General features: G+C 39.2%; 1 protein-coding gene across 10 annotated transcripts in view; it reads right to left on the bottom strand.

The window, feature by feature from the left end:
- Nsd1 (nuclear receptor binding SET domain protein 1) overlaps positions 1–17,187 on the bottom strand; it is a 114,697-nt gene that overhangs the window by 60,078 nt on the left and 37,432 nt on the right. The window lies entirely within an intron of this gene.

Here is a 17,187-nt window from a genome sequence, read left to right as displayed (position 1 = left end):
CCTTTAATCCCAGCACTCAGGAAGCAGAGTCAGGCAGATCTCTGTCCTTTGAGGCCAGCCTGGTCTACAGAGCAAGTTCCAGGACAGCCAGGGCGACACAGAGAAAGCCTGTCTTGAAAAACCAAAATAATAGGCAGGCTCAAAACAATTTTAAAGATGTAAAAGGATTCTGGCTTGAACAGTAAGAAGCTTGATATTATTTGCTATGGATTATCAAAAACAAAAGTTGGGAGTTTTTTGTTTGTTTGTTTGTTTTTTTAACTCCTCATATACACAATTCTCTATTAGTAAGGAAATGATTAAACTGAAGCCGGCATTCTGTATACCAATACAAAGTTAGCATATACCTAAAATAAAAACACAGATTACTAACTGGGTAAACAGGCGCAAGTATCTGATATTTTTCTGAGTAAGAAACACCTTGAGAACTGGACATGATGGCTAAGGCAGAAAGACTACTGTAAATTTAAGGCCAACACAGGCTAGAGAATTGTTTCATGTCAGCCTAGGCATAAAACTTTGTCTCAAAAACAAACAAACAAAGTAACAAACAAAAAACACAAACACCTTAGGAAGCCAAGTTCATGACTTCCAGAAGGATGTATAACCTAACAGGGTCAGGTAATTGCTCCATTTCTTCTACTCAGTTCCACACTGTCCAAGTTTTAAAACATGTACACTGTTACAATGTAGCACACTGAAGCCCCTTAGGACTAGAGGCTAACACCTACACAATAAAGTAGGGTCTGTTTAGGAACCTCAGTTGAATATAGTATTAATGTTTCTGATGAAATGGAAAGCAATTAGAAGCTAGTTGTATAGTGCACATCTTTAATCCCAGCACTCACGAGGCAGAGGTAGGAGAGTCTCTGTGAATTTGAAGCCAGCTTGGTCTACACAGAGAGTTCCAGGCTAGCCAGGGCTGTACAGTGATACCATCTCAAATAAACAAACAACAAATAAATGTATTAATCCAGGAAAGCCACTCATAGGAGGAACATATCTCAAAAATAGAAGGGAGGGGGAACAACTAAATGTTGTGGGCAAATATTAAAAGGCTGAAATAGGTATTAAAAGTATAAGCCTACATTGCTACCTATATAATTATGCAGCTACTCAAAGTATAAAAAAAATGGGATTTTTCTTATTGTTTCATGTTAGATAATGTATCTATAAATGAACCAAAGAGGTGCATTTTCCAAGCATGTGACAAGTTTCCTTGAGTACCTGCCAGCATGACAATGTTTCTTCTACTTCTGAAACGGAACTTCCATACCCGAGATGGTTAAAAAAAAGAAAAAAGCCAAAACATAACTTGGAACAAATATACACATTTGTATCCATGACTTTGTGCTCCGAGGAAAACTATGATAGATTATAATCTAATAATTTCCTCATTAGACATTCAAGTTTTACAACACATTACACTTATTTCTAATGGGAAGGAACACCAAAAAAAAAATGTTAAGAAACAACATGGGTTTATTATTTCCAGTCACCTCACATTCAAAGACCTCTGATCTTCAGTTCAACATGCCAGGCAGAAAATGGCATCTCCATGTTATAAATAATATAAAATGGGAATAAAAAAGGGAAAGTGGTTTATCAAACTCACTACGTAATTATAAGTCAATTATTGAGGTAGGCCAGCCATGATAATAATCAAAATCTGTCAACTCTAAAAGTGTGAGTGGTTTTAATTAAAGTGAGCTTCTGTGTTTGTTAGTATTGTATCTGTCTCCTCATTCCTAAACAAAGTTTTAATCCTAGGTTTCAAGACTGTCTTGTTCCCTTCTTGAGGTTGCTGTTCCCATTAGATAGTGGCAATTCAGCTTTCTCAGAAAATACTCAGGCCAAGCTTCAGTTTTCTGGCTATTTCTTTGAGGCAAACAAAGAAGCCAGCAGAGTACAAAGAAGTAGATATCAGAGTGAGATAAATCTGTATTCAGTGATCACATGCATTGCACCTCGCCAAAATTATGTAGAACACACTAAAAGTTTAGGACCTCAGTTGGGTGTAGTAGTGAACACGTTTAGTGGCAACAGAGGCAGGCATTTGAAGTCAGCCTGGTCTACAAAATGAATTCCACAGCAGCAAGGGCTACATACAGAGAAACCCTGTCTCAAATCTGCTCCCTACCCCAAATTAGGGTCTGATAAGATAAACTATTACATTAGACTTTTGGGGGTAACATTTTATTGGAGTATAGAGTCACACTATTCATTTCTATATGGTCTATGGCTTTTTTTGTCACCAAGGCAAAGGTTAGTAGTTAGAGAGGCTGTACAGTTCTTAATGCCTAAAACATTTACTTTTAGGAAAAAATTACCAGCACATTCCTTAAATAGTGTAACAAACTGTAAAGTGAAAATAACTAGTAAAAATTAAATGACTTAAAAGACAGAAGATACTTTCTTTTCCTTTCTTCCTCACATTTACAATACCTCAACTCTCACCTACCTTCTTCCCAGATTACCCAAACAGTCACAACACTTTGAACAATTGGAAAAGTGGAAAGAAGTTCCCTAATCCATTTCCTCCTTTTTTTTTTTTTTTTTTTTTTTGGTTTTTCGAGACAGGGTTTCTCTGTAGCTTTTGGTTCCTGTCCTGGAACTCTCTTTGTAGACCTGGCTGGCCTTGACCTCACAGAGATCCACCTGCCTCTGCCTCCCGAGTGCTGGGATTAAAGGCGTGCGCCACCACCGCCCAGCCATTTCCTCCATTTTTAAAAATTAATTTATTTTTTGTTTTCTGAGAAAGAGCTTTTCTGTATAGCTTTAGTTTCCTTGATGCAAGTGGACAACATTGAAACAAGTTATGAAAAAGGACAATCAAAAAAAAAGATGAATATAACACAAACTTTGAATGCTGGAGGGCAACAGGAAGAATGAATGACAATCAAATGAGCAAATGGTAGATCGTGCAAGCCTTTACACAGGCTGAGCAGCAGTAGCGGACAAACCAGGAGCTAAAACTCAACACCACTGAAATTCTCACAAAAGAAACAAGCTCTTATTCCCATTCTACAAGTATAAACTTTCAAAAATGAACACAATGTATTGTGGAGAATGGACGTCAACTTCTTATGCTGGTAGATTTACAGTTCAGAGAGCACACACCAGCTAAAATAATAAAATAGCCCTAATGCCAAAACATACCAAATGGTGACCAACTAAGGAAAGGAAAATAGGATGTGTATATAGAGCTATGCTAAATACTACTCAGCAGTGTAAACAAGTTATTGCTACATGTTACCACATATAATCACATGCAAGTCAGATGAGATCCAGTATGCTTATGACAAGCCAAAATATGTAAGGTGAAAAGCAAAGTTTAGAGACTATACACTAAATCATTACACTAATATGAAATGACAAGAAAAGTAAATCTTTTAGAACAAAAATTGGATTGGTGTTTGAGCCATTGAGAAGGAGTGAAAATTATATACACAGACTATGGTGCTCTTGCTGATATGACAGACCATTCTAGAGTTTATGGAAATGAGTGCACATCTCACCAAATTTAATGAACATCCTATCACTCAACTATTACAACAAAATGTACAAAATTTTGTAGTATATATTGTTATTCTGAATAAAGTTAATTTTTCAAAATAAAGTTCCAAGGCCGGGCGGTGGTGGCACAAGCCTTTAATCCCAGTACTTGGGAGGCAGAGGCAGGAGGATCTCTGTGAGTTCGAGACCAGCCTGGTCTACAAGAGCTAGTTCCAGGACAGGCTCCAAAGCCACAGAGAAACCCTGTCTCAAAAGGCCAAAAAACAAAACAAAACAAAAACCACAAAATAAAGTTCCAAAAAGAAGTAGTACCTAAAAATCCTTGAAATCTCTATCCACTACTAAAAGAAATAAATATTGTTCCCCTTTTACTCCCCACCGCCATCTATCTTTTATTCTAAAGTCAAGACTTGACAAGTTGATTTGGCATTTTGTTGTTGTTGTTGTTTGTTTTTATTTTTTGTTTTGTTTTTCGAGACAGGGTTTCTCTGTGGTTTTTTTTTTTTTTTTTTTTTTTTTTTGGAGCCTGTCCTGGAACTAGCTCTTGTAGGCCAGGCTGGTCTCGAACTCACAGAGATCCACCTGCCTCTGCCTCCCAAGTGCTGGGATTAAAGGCGTGTGCCACCACTTCCCGGCTTTGCATTTTATCTCTCATTTCTATTTCTGGCTAAGAATAAAAGTTTCCAGTTACAATTCATTATTAAGCAAAATTAGGGTAGAAACTCAAGGCAAAAACCCGATACAAAAACCAGATGTTCACTGCTCGCTGGCTCACTGGCTTTAGCAAACTATCTTACAAAGCATAGACCACTCTCAGGGAATGGTAATGCCCATAGACAGTCTCAAAAGTCATCTGATCTAAGCAATTCCTCAATAGGGGCTTTCTTCTGAGATGGGTCAAGTTGTCAATTTAAAGCTAGGAGATTTGGGTGTTTTGTTTGTTTTTGAGACTGGATGGAGCTATTGTAGTCCAGGCTAGCCTCAAACTCCCTATGTAGCTGAGGCTAGTTGAACTCCTGATCTTTCCTTCAACTCTCAAGTACTTGCGATTACAGCATGTAACACGATGTCCAGCTTTTAAATTATTTTCAAATGTTTTTCAGACAATACTCATCATCTATTTTACACAGGGTAGAGAGCACAAGCTGAGATAGGGCCCCATCATGCAGTTCTGATTACTACTAGGGCTACAGATTCTTGGTTTTTTTTTTTTTGAGACAGGGTTGCTCAGTAGCTATGGAGCCAGTCCTGGAACTCACTTTGTACACCAGGCTGGCCTCAAACTCAGAGATTCACCTGCTTCTGTCTCCTGAGAGCTGAGATTAAAGGCGTTTGATACCTCCGCTGAGCTCTTATTTATCTTTTTAAAAGAGCAAAATACCTCTGTCACATATAATGGTATTTGTCCAGGAAAAGGGAACTATTCAACTCTATCCTTTCCCTGTCTCACCTTCATAAGTTTTGTTTGGTTTTGCTTTTGTATTTTGACAGAGGGACTCAGTTTTAGGACAGGTTGGCTTTGAACTTGTAGCACTCCTCTCCCTTAGCCTCCCAAGTGCTGAGATTTAGGCATAAGATACTGCACCTAGTTGCTATCACAAATTTGATAGGCTTCTATAAACTAGACAAAACACACTATAAATTCCAATAAACAAGATCAACATTAAGCCTATGTAAAAAGAGTCTTACTCAAGATTAAGAGATTTTGTAGCAAGTACAAAGAGTTCCTTTATAAAAGTCGACTCTAATTTCAGTGGGAACAAGTTTATCATGGAAGGACGGCTAGGATGGAGTTTAGAGAAGTGCTGATGGGGCACAGCTCACTCTCCTGCATTGCTTACAGGAGTGTATGACGTAACAACTACAAGGCACAACTTAGATCTGAGAGGTGGTAACCCAGTAAGAGGAAAATAAACAATTTATCCTCCCAATTCTAAAAAGAAGAAAAATCATTTTAAGGCTACTAACCATAGGATGCTAAACTGCCAAAACTGTACACTAATTAATAAAGGGCAGAGTTAACAAATTACAGGATGCTATAAGAAAAATAGTGTGAAATTTAATAAGGCTATTATTACTAGTATGACAGCAAAAATCATGAGACAAATCTGAAAAACAGACTGATTGTTGAAGGATACAACTGGAATATTAAAATCTTTAGTGTTTTTTAAATGCTGAATTATGCCAATATGTTACCATATTTCATCTTCCAAAAGTTTGAGGATTGAAGATTTATTTATCTCAATAGATAATGCGATTGCCTAGCACTGGGTTCAACCCCCAGCACCACATAAACTTAGGTATGGTGGCAATTCCTGTAATTTTGAGACTCAAAGTGGAGGCGGAAAGATTAAAATTTCAAGGCCAAGGGGACTAATGAGATGGCTCAGTGGTTAAAAGCACTGACTGCTCTTCTAGAGGACCCAGGTTCAAGTCCCAGCACCCACACGGCAGCTCACAACTGTTTGGTCTGGAGAGATGGCTCAGAGTTTAAGAGCAATGCCTGCTCTTCCAAAGGTCCTGAGTTCAATTCCCAGCAACCACATGGTGGCTCACAACCATCTGTAATGGGGTTTGGTGCCCTCTTCTGGCCTGCAGGCATACACAGAGACAGAATATTGTATACATAATAAATAAATAAATAAATAAATAAATATAAAAAAATAAAATAAATTTCAAGGCCATTCTTGGCTATATGAAAAGTCTGAGGTCAGCTTAGGCTACATGATACCATGACTCAACAACAAAAACACTTAAATTCAGCAAAACCAAAAATTATATGTAATCATAAAATATGACACTGGACCGGGCGGTGGTGGTGCACGCCTTTAATCCCAGCACTTGGGAGGCAGAGGCAGGCGGATTTCTGTGAGTTCGAGACCAGCCTGGTCTACAAGAGCTAGTTCCAGGACAGGCTCCAAAACCACAGAGAAACCCTGTCTCGAAAAACCAAAAAAAAAAAAAAAAAAAAAAAAAAAAGACACTGAAATACTAATAAACAAAATACTTTTACAAATAAACTCCTGTTTCTTAGTCATTTAAAACCATACCATACAGGAAAGGATTATTTCTAGTGCCCCTGTGACTTTATTTGCTGACAAAGGCAATGAAACGAGGTAAGAACATTGAGGGAAAAGTTACTGAGTGGGGTAATAGCCAAGGCGGATGGTACAGAAGGATAATTAACATTGCCAGAAGCTTCAAATGAAAATTTCTAGCCAAATAAATGTAGGCCACATCAAGACAGACTTAAACTAAATATAAAGCTAAATGTAGAGCACTTTTAGCCTAGCCGGTTCCAGCCTCAACCCCCAGAATCAGATGGAGTTCAGCCCAACTTTAAAGTTGTTCCATGGTTTTGTTCCTCTATAACTCCTTCCCCATCCCACACCTTTTCTGATGGCTGATGTCCACACAAGCAAAAAACAAACGACAAGCAGCTGGAAAGGCCAGGAAGAAGAGGGGGGAAGAAGCATGAAGGCTAGACGAAAGGTTGCCAGGAGAGTGGTCCAGATCTTCTGGCTTACTATGGGAGTATCAAAGTCCTTCTCCAAGGGTCCTTGGGTTCTCCAGCCTCCAGCTACCATTATGACAGAGGCAGAAGAGGACTCTCAGCCTGTTTCTTTCCTAGCAGATCATTACCATGTGCAAGGATATAACATTCAACACAACAAAAGAAGAAAAAAGGTAAAATAATTGAATGAGTTTATATCACAAGATCAGTATTACTGAGATTAAAAACTCTCTTACTTTTAGGATGTGGCAGTGCATATCTATGAAATTCAGTGCCTAGTGGAGAGGGGAGAATAAAAATTCAAGGTCTCTTTCCACTAAGTGAGGGCAGCATGGACTACATGAGACCCTGCCTTAGACAAACAAAATCCTGGACAGGAGAATTGGGTCATGGTGTAAAGGTACTTGCTGCCAAACCTGACAAGCTGAAATCTGTCCCTGCCCCACAAGGTGGGAGGGATGAAGACTCTACCAAGCTGTCCTCCTGACCTTGTTTGTGTTGCACATGCCTAAACACACATTCCAACCAGCACACACAATAAATAAATGCCATGCAAAATTTCTTTTATTGTTTTTAAAAATTCCATTAAAAACAAACAAAACCCCAGAAAGCTCTTCTTGTCAACAAAGAAAAAGAGCTGATTCTAACTAAGGATGGGGGTTGAATATTCCTAAACCATTTCTTTTTAAATTATGCTTAAGCTGAAGTATAACTGAAGGGAAACAAAAGCATAAAAAAAAAAAAAAAAAAAAAAAAAAAGCCCAACTCCTCCTATATACACTAAATATCTAAACCTCCCCTTTGAGTATGTGAGTTTACCTTCCCTAGTGGAAACCAATTTTGAACAGCAATGTACTTGATCAAGAACCAGAAGTAACCTGGGCGGTGGGTACACACCTTTAATTCCAGTACCTGGGAGGCAGAGGCAGGCAGATCTCGAAGTCTGAGGCCAGCCTGGTCTACTGAGCAAGTTCAAAGACAGGGACAGATGGGCGGAAGGAAGGGAGGGGAGAAGGGAAAGAAAAAAAAAAGAGAAAAAGAAAGAACCAGAAGTAATAATCTGGAACCAGAAGTAAATCTACCATGAGCTCGCCTTTAAAAGAAAAAAAAGAAGGTCTGGAGAGATGGCTCAGAAGAGCACTGGCTGCTCTTCCAGAGGTCCTGAGTTCAATTCCCAGCAACCATATGGTGGCTCACAACCATCTGTAATGAGATCTGGTGCCCTCTTCTGGCATGTAGGCAGAACACTGCACATATAACAAACAACCCTAAAAGAGAAAGAAAAGAAAAAGAAATACTTGGGGGTGGGAGAGTGGGGTTTGGGAACATGCCTCCATTTCCATCACTTGGGAGGGTTTTTAGTTGGAGGGTAACTTGAGCTACACAGTAAGCAAGACACACACACTTCTCACTGCAGACTACAAAAAACCAGGAGTACAGCTCACCAATAGAACACAGATTTGTGCTCAGTCACTAACAGCACCAACAAAACAAAACCAGGCATAATGGCACAGACTCAACCCCAGCTACTCCAGAGACAAAGGCAGAATCTGGATCACAAGTTCAAGGCCTGCCAAAGATACTGTGCAGTAAGTTCAGTCTAAACAACTTAATGAGACCCTTTCTTAATATAAAAAGTCAAAAAAATGGCTGGGGATATAGACTAGATATAGAGTTCACCTAATATATGTGAGGACCTAAATTTAATGCCCATTAAGACAAAAACAAAGCAAGCCCCCATGTCATAACACATTCCATGAGGCCATTACTACCTCAAACTAAAACTAGACAAAGATTATCACAAAAAAGCAAACCAAACCTAGCAATTAAAAAAAAAAAAATCATACTATATACCACAACCAAGTGCAAGTGATACTAACCCTAAGACTACAAAGTAAGTTTGATACACACTGGTAGATAAAGGGAGGAAAAGAGCCAAATAAGCGCCAAACTGTCTGACAAATTAATGAAGTATAGAATGATGGTTAATCTTAACTGTAATTTGATTAAATAGAAGAACCATGGAGATCAGGTAAGCAGAGTGCTAGCTTTACTGGCACATGAGCGCGCAGGGCTGAGAGGGTGCGTTTCTAGAAAGGAAAAACTAGAGGGAAGAGAGACCAACTGAATGTGTGTGGCACAACACAACAGGCTGGGGAGCCAGCAGGAGGAAGAAACCAGTTAGCTTAGACACGGCTTTCTATTTCCTGTGTGCTATGATGTGAGCTGTTCTGCTCTGTAACAGAACAGCTGTCCTCACCACCATGAACAGAAAGCTCTGAAAGCTTAAAGTCAAAACAACAAGAAACTTACTAACACATAGGGGTAAAAGGAAATTCTTTTTTTTTAAAATATTTATTTATTTATTTTGTACACAATATTGTGTCTGTGTGTACGTCTGCAGGCCAGAAGAGGGCACCAGACCTCATTACAGATGGTTGTGAGCCACCATGTGGTTGCTGGGAATTGAACTCAGGACCTTTGGAAGAGCAGGCAATGCTCTTAACCACTGAGCCATCTCTCCAGCCCCCAAAAGGGAATTCTTCAATGTCAAAATCACCACTAAAACAGTGATATAATGAAAACACCAAATGGTTTTCTGATGATTGGGAATGTCTGTTGCTCTTTCCACATCTGTGCATCATCACTAGAGATTCTAGCAAAAATAATTAGGCAAAGAATAAGTAGAGAAGTAAGGTACATTTGCAGAAGTAATCTACATTTGCAGATGTGTGCACTGAAAATCTATCTGAACTAATGAACAAGTTAAACAAATTTTATTATCAATATACTAGGCTGTGAAGCTGGCTCATGCTCTTCCAGAGGACCCGAGTTTGATTCCCAGTACCCACATGGTGGCTCACAACCACCTGTGATTCTGCAGGCACAATGCACATTGTAAAGATGTGTAGGCAAAAAACCTATACACATTAAAAAATAATTTTAAAAAAATCAATATACAAAATCACCTATATTTATGAATAAGCAATCTGATGAAACCTGAAATATAATTTTATTTTAATAGAATAAAAAGTATTTAGGGTCAGCATGGCTCAGTAGATGTGGGTACTGATGACCTGAGTTAAACCCTGGAACCCACATAAAGTAGGAGAAAATCAACTCCCACAAATTGCTCTATAATTTCTAAAATGTACATGCATATACACATAAATAGGTCAATAAATAAATGTCAAAATTAAATTGTGGATACATTAGCAAATGTATGAGACTTATAAACTGAAAATTACAAAACAATATTGAAAGAAATGAAAGTACAACTTAGATGTCATTCCATATTGATAGACTGGAAACCAGAACAGCAACACTGCCTGAAGTAGCCTATAGCTTTCAGCACGTTCTCTATCAAAATTCTAATGGAGGACACTGAAGAAATTAACAAATCTAATATGAAATACAGAAGATTCATAGAAGTCTAAATCATCTTGGAAAAGTACAAACTTTAAACATTCACATTCTAATTTCAAAGATGAAGCAATTAAACACTGGCAAACTACTGTTCTAAGAACTATGATATGAATAGCTTCTCCTTCCGAGATGGACTCTAGAAGTGGAGAAAATGGGGAAGAAATATTCCTGAGGCTGACCAGCCCAGCTAAACTGTTGAGCTCTAAGTTCACTGAGACATCCTAGCTCAAAAAATAAGGTGGAGAGCAACTGAAGATACCTGATGTCACCCTTACATATTTGCTGCTAGTTTGTTTTTTAAACACGTGTCAACAAGACCACACAATAAAAAAAAAAAAAAATACTTTTTCTAAGGGAACAGGGTCACTCTGTAGCCCAGGCTGTCTCCAAACACTCAGTCATCATCCTGACTTATTTTAGCAAGTGCTAGGATTATAAGCATAAGCTACCACACACAGCAAGTAACAAGTCTTTTTAATACTATAACTGAGTCAAAAAGTTACCAACATGGGGGCTGGAGAGATGGCTCAGTGGTTAAGAAGATTGCCTGCTCTTCCAAAGGTCCTGAGTTCAATTCCCAGCAACCACATGGTGGCTCACAACCATCTGTAATGGGGTTTGGTGCCCTCTTCTGAACTTCAGGCATATACACAGTCAGAACATTGTATACATAATAAATAAATATTTAAAAAAAAAAAAAAGTTACCAACATGTAAAGGAGTAACGTTGAGTAGCTTAACTCATACCATTACTTTAAAAACATTGCATTAAAGGCTCTAGAAAAAAAAAATCAGGCCGGGCGGTGGTGGCGCACGCCTTTAATCCCAGCATTCGGGAGGCAGAGGCAGGCGGATCTCTGGGAGTTCGAGGCCAGCCTGGTCTACAAGAGCTAGTTCTGGGACAGGCACCAAAGCTACAGAGAAACCCTGTCTCGAAAAACCAAAAAAGAAAAAAAAAAATCAGGTGTAAATCTTCATGACCACAGATTACACAATGTTTTCAAAATATAATATCAAATACACAAGAAGAGTTTATCAAATTTTTAAAAAATTTTGTACTTTAAAAGGTTATGGTAAAGTTCAGGCAATGGCGCGCCCATGCCTTTAGTTCCCAGCACTTGGGAGGCAGAGGCAGGTAGTTCTCAGTGAGTTCAAAGTCAGCCTGGTCTGCAAGGTGAGTTCTAGGACATCCAGGACTGGGAAACCCTGCCTTGAAAACAAGAAAACAAATCAAAACAAAACAAAACACCAAAAAAGGTTATGATCAAGATCAGTTTAGAATACTTGTGCATCATATGTACTACTAATATCTAGAACGAAGAATGCTTACAATTGAAAGACAAAGAGCTCAATTACAATCATGAGAAAGCTCAAGGGTAGAACGCTCATCTAGCATGCACTAGGCCCTTGGTTTATCCCCAAGACCACAAAAGAAAACATAGCAATAATATAACCAAAAACTAGATAAGACATTTTTCCAACAACAGTATGTATGTATGTATGTATGTATGTATGTATGTATGTATGTATATATACACACACACACCCAAATAAGTACATGAAAAATACACAAATCACTAATCAGAGAAATGAAAATTTTTTTGGTATTCTTACAATTTCAGACCACTCCATACTCACTATAACGGCTACAACCAAATAAGTGCTAATGGGCATCTGGAGAAACAGAAACTCTCATACTGCTACTAATAAATTAGATAAAAAGCAACTTTTCTAGCAATTCCTGAAAGGTCTAAACACAAAATTACTAAATCACTTAGCACTTCCATTCCTAGGTATATATAAAGTCCTAAGTGTAAACATCCTTGAATCCACCAACCCATGAAAATAAAATTAACGTATCCACACAATGTAATACTGTTAGCACTAAAAAGGCTTAAAATAAGAGAACAGTTCTTAAAAAGCAGAATAAGCGGCCTTGTTACTCCCAGAAATGCTGACACTTATGGTAACTCTATAAACATTCCAATCCCAGGAATAATCATAATATAAAGGGTAAGAAGAACCTTCCACTTTCTCAGATACTGCCACTCACCAAACCAGTTCAGCTCAGATCCACTGGCAGCTTCAGTTTGTGAGGTAGGGAAATACCAGGGCTGGAGAATGGGGGTGGAATATGACCCAATATAAAACAAAGGAGGGGGAAATTTCTCCACAAACGAACTCCAAAAAGTACACAAAACCCAATAAAGAATTCAAAATATTGTCTAAGAAACTCAATTGTCTATCTATAACATAACAATTAAAAATAAAATTAAATCAATGCATGAGCAAAATTAAAATATCACAGGGAAATTCCAAACAACAAAAACCCTGAGGTGAGAGAACAGAACTGTAATGAAAATTTTTTAATCCCTGGCTGTCCTGAAACTCACTCTGTAGACCAGGCTGGCCTCAAATTCAGAGATCTGTCTGCCTCTGCCTCACCAGTGCTGGTATTAAAAGCTTGCACCACCACCGCCCAGCCTGAAATGAAATTTACTGGAGGACTAAAACAGAACTAGAGGAATTCAACAGAAAATGTCATCAAGTAGAAGAAAGAAAACTGGCAAACGCCAGAGAGAATTCCAAGGGCTGGGAGTTCAGCTCTTAGCAAATACTCAGGGCCAGGTGTTTACTGCCCAGCACCTACCACATCCTGTGCTTTCTTTTCTTACTGCTATAAGAAAACACAACAACAAAAAGATTTAAGGGAAGAGCTTCAAAATGATTGAGTTGCAGTTCAAGGCAGCAGGAGCTGAAGCAGTTAGCTACATTCCAGACAGACAGGAGAGAGGTGGATCAAGGTAAGCAGAGAAGGCTGAGCTTGCTCTCTTTACTTTTACAGCCCAGGACCCAAAGTCTTCCTTTTCATGCCAATTAAAGTAATCAGGGAAATCACTCACAGGCACGTAGAGAAGCCCATCTCCCAGGTGACTGTAGATCTTGCTAAATTTAAAACACTAACCATTGCACCCTTCTAAAAGCAAAACAAAGCAAAACAAAAACAAACAAACACCAGGTAATTAAAAACTATGTACTACTCAAAAAATAAAAAGTGTGAAGAAAATATAAAAACAAGAAACCACCAAGTGCACCAATAGACTACATAATGTTTCAAGAAAAAAAGGACCAGAAGCTTGCTTGAAAAGACTTCCCAAACCTAAGAGGAATACACAGAAATTCAAGTTCAAAGGACCCCCAAAAAGACTGGAAGTTGCCCAGCATCTATAAAGGTCCAGAATATAGAAGACCATACTGTGATATATCAAAATTGTTGAAAATCAAAGAATACAGAGAATATTAAAGCCACCAAGAAAATCAACTAATCACATACAAGGAAACTCCCATTATATTTTTCACAGACTTCTTAAATCTTACATACTAGATGGAAATAAATACATTCAAAGTGCTGAAGAGAAAACTGCAAGCCAATATATCCAGCCAAACGTCCCTTCAAAATGAAGGAGAAGCTGGGCAGTAATGGCACATGCCTTCAGTGCTTGGGAAGACACAAACTGAGTTTGAGGCAAGCCTGGTCTACAAAGCGAGTTCCGGGGCAGCAGAACTGTTACACAGAAAAACCCTGTCTTGAAAAAAACAAACAAAACTGGCAGGAGAGATGGCTCAGTGGATAAGAGCACCAGCTGCTCTGCCAGAGGTCCTGAGTTCAATTCCCAGCAACCACATGATGGCTTACAACGATCCATAATGAGATCCAGCCACCATGGAAAGAAAACAGAAATCAATGACAGCACAAAAATCAGAAAAATGTATACACATATGGTAATAAAACTGTATTCTAAAATGACCAATCGGTCAAAGAAAAAATTATCATAAAAAAATTAGGGAAATTAAGAATGTTGAGGCAAATGAAAATACTGGAGACTGAATGAAACATGATATTCAGCAAAATTAGTACTGAAAATAATTATATTATTAACTACATAGGGTTTTTGTTTGCTTGTTTTAAAAGCCAGCTCTGGGACTGGAGAGATGGCTCAGCAGTTAACAGACATACTGTGCACAAGTGTGTGCATGCACACACACGCAAATTTTTTAATCTTTAAAAAAAAGAGGGTGGGAGGAAATCAGGCTTAGTAACATGTATCTTCAATAACCCCAGTACTGAGAAAATAGAGGCAGGAAGGAATATCTATCTACAAGTTGAGGGCCAGGACAGCAAATTCCAGGATAACCTAAAATATGAGAAATATGCAAAAAACTTAATCCAAGGTTATCAGAAGAAAAAAAGTACAGTGTACTTAGTGTAGAGAATACAAGAAACAACAAAAATCAGAAGCTAGGAATGTATAGTGATATTTATCTGTCTTTTAATAAATAAAGCTTACTTGATGATCAGAATGCAAAGCTAAGCCACTAGAGGCCAGGGAGTGGTGGCCTTTAATTCCAGGACTCCAGAGACAGAGGTAGACAGATCTCCATCTCCGTGAGTTCAAGGCTACCCTAGGCTACACAAAATCGACCCAGAAACAGATCCAAGTGGTGGTGGCTCACACCTTTAATCCCAGCACTAGGGAGGTGGAGACAGGAGCGATATGGCTGGGCGGGGAGAGGAATATAATGGGGAAGAGACAGGAACTCACTGGAGTGTGGAGTCTGAGGTTTGGTGGAGACGCAGTGCAGTCTAGGCAGTCTGAGCATTGGTAGAGGTAAAAGGTCTCTCTAATGGCTTACTGCTCTGCCTCTCTGATCTTCAGCTGTAACCAATATCTGTCTCAGGGGTTTTTGAGCTACAGGTATGTACATCAGCTAAGGCTTGTCAAGGATATAGCAAGGTCTTAGGCTAAATCTCTAATATAAAAAAGGAAAATACTTCTAAGTACCAAGTGGAAAAGTTTTGAAAATTTTTATATTTAATTTTTAAAATTGAATCAAGTAGGGGAAGCACACAAGTTATATGCATGTGAGTGCAGATGCCTGCAGTAGCCAGGAGAGCTTTATACTCCCTGGAGCTTAAGTACCAACCAGTTACAATCTGTTCTACATGCCTGCTGGGATCCTAACTCAGGTCCTCTGTGATAGGTATTTTGAAGATCCCCAACACTTTGCAAGAATAGTATGCACTCTTTTTTTGGATTTTCGAGACAGGGTTTCTCCATAGCTTTTGGTTCCTGTCCTGGAACTAGCTCTTGTAGACCAGGCTGGCCTCGAGCTCACAGAGATCCGCCTGCCTCTACCTCCCGAGTGCTGGGATTAAAGGCGTGCATCACCACCGCCCGGCCAGTATGCACTCTTTATTGCTGAACAATCCCCTCCAGGTCTTCAGGCTGCAGGCTGAAGTTTTAAAAAGAAAAATATATACATACTACAAGCTCTTGACAACATTGGGGGGGAAAGGACTTAAATCTTAAAGAGACCGTATAACTGAAATCATTTAGAACTGTCCGCCAACAAACTGGATGGACAATCTGGAACAGCGGAATCAATTCCTTAAAACAATCAATTCAACGAGACTAAATGAAATGAGTCATTTCAAAACAAAACTAAGCAAAGCAGAGCTTATGCCTTTGACTCCAGCACTTGGGAGGCAGAGTGGTCTACAGAGCTATCTCTAGGACAACCAAAGCTACAGAGAAACTGTCTTGAAGAAAAAAAAAAAAAAAAAAAAGGAAAGTCAGGCGGTGATGGTGCTCACCTTCAATCCCAGTACTTGGAGAACAGAGGCAGGTGGATCTCTGTGAGTTCGAGGCCAGCCTGGTCTACAAGAGCTGGTTTCAGGACAGGCTCCAAAGCTACAGAGAAATCCTGTCTCAAAAAACCGTAAAAGGAAAAGAAAATCTAAACAGACATAATAAGATTGAATAATCAAGCCAGGAGGTGGTGGCACACGCCTTTAATCCCAGCACTTGGGAGGCAGTGACAGGTGGATCTCTGTGAGTTTGAGGCCAGCCTGGGCTACAAGAGTGAGTTCCAGGTCAGGCTCGAAAGCTACAGAGAAACCCTGTCTCGAAAAAAAAAAGAAGAAAAAAAAAAAGTTTTAATAATCAAAAAACTTTACAGGGCTGGAGGAACTGCTCAGCTGGCATGAGTATTGGCTGTTCTTCCAGAGGACCCGTGCAAGCTTGGCAGCATACAACAGCAGAACTGACACCCTCTTCTAACCTCTGTGAGCACCATACTGCAAGCAAAACCACATAGCCAGGTGGCAGTGGCTCAGGCCTTTAATCCCAGCACCCAGAAGGCAGAGACTGGCAGATATGTGTAAATTCAAAGTCAGCCTGGTCTACAGAGTGAGTTCCAGGACTGGCCTCAGAGCTACTGAAAAACCCTGTCTCGAAAAACAACTACTACTACGAAAAGGAGAGAGAGAGAGAGAGAGAGGGAGGGAGGGAGGGAGGGAGGGAGGGAGGGAGGGAGGGAGGGAGGGAGAGAGAGAGAGAGAGAGAGAGAGAGAGAGAGAGAGAGAGAAACCCGGGTCCCAGCAACCACATGGTGGCTCACAACCACCTAAAATGAGATCTGGTGCCCTCTTCTGGCCTACAGGCAGGATACTGTACGCATAAATAAATCTAAAAAAAAAAGTAAAAAGAAAAACCCATACACATAAATTAAAAGCAAAACAAATTTCCAAAAGGGCTGGGGAGATGACTCAGCAGTTAAGAGCATGCACATACTCTTCCAGAGAACCCAAATTCAATTCCCAACATACTGTAGAGACCTGCACTCATGTGTATATCCCCCCATAATTAAAAATAATAAAAATAAAATTTA

This window comes from Chionomys nivalis, chromosome 13 (assembly GCF_950005125.1).
Source record: "Chionomys nivalis chromosome 13, mChiNiv1.1, whole genome shotgun sequence".
Lineage (NCBI taxonomy): Eukaryota > Metazoa > Chordata > Mammalia > Rodentia > Cricetidae > Chionomys > Chionomys nivalis.
The sequence above is the reverse complement of the archived record's forward strand: the minus strand, read 5'-3'. Positions and strand labels throughout refer to the sequence as shown.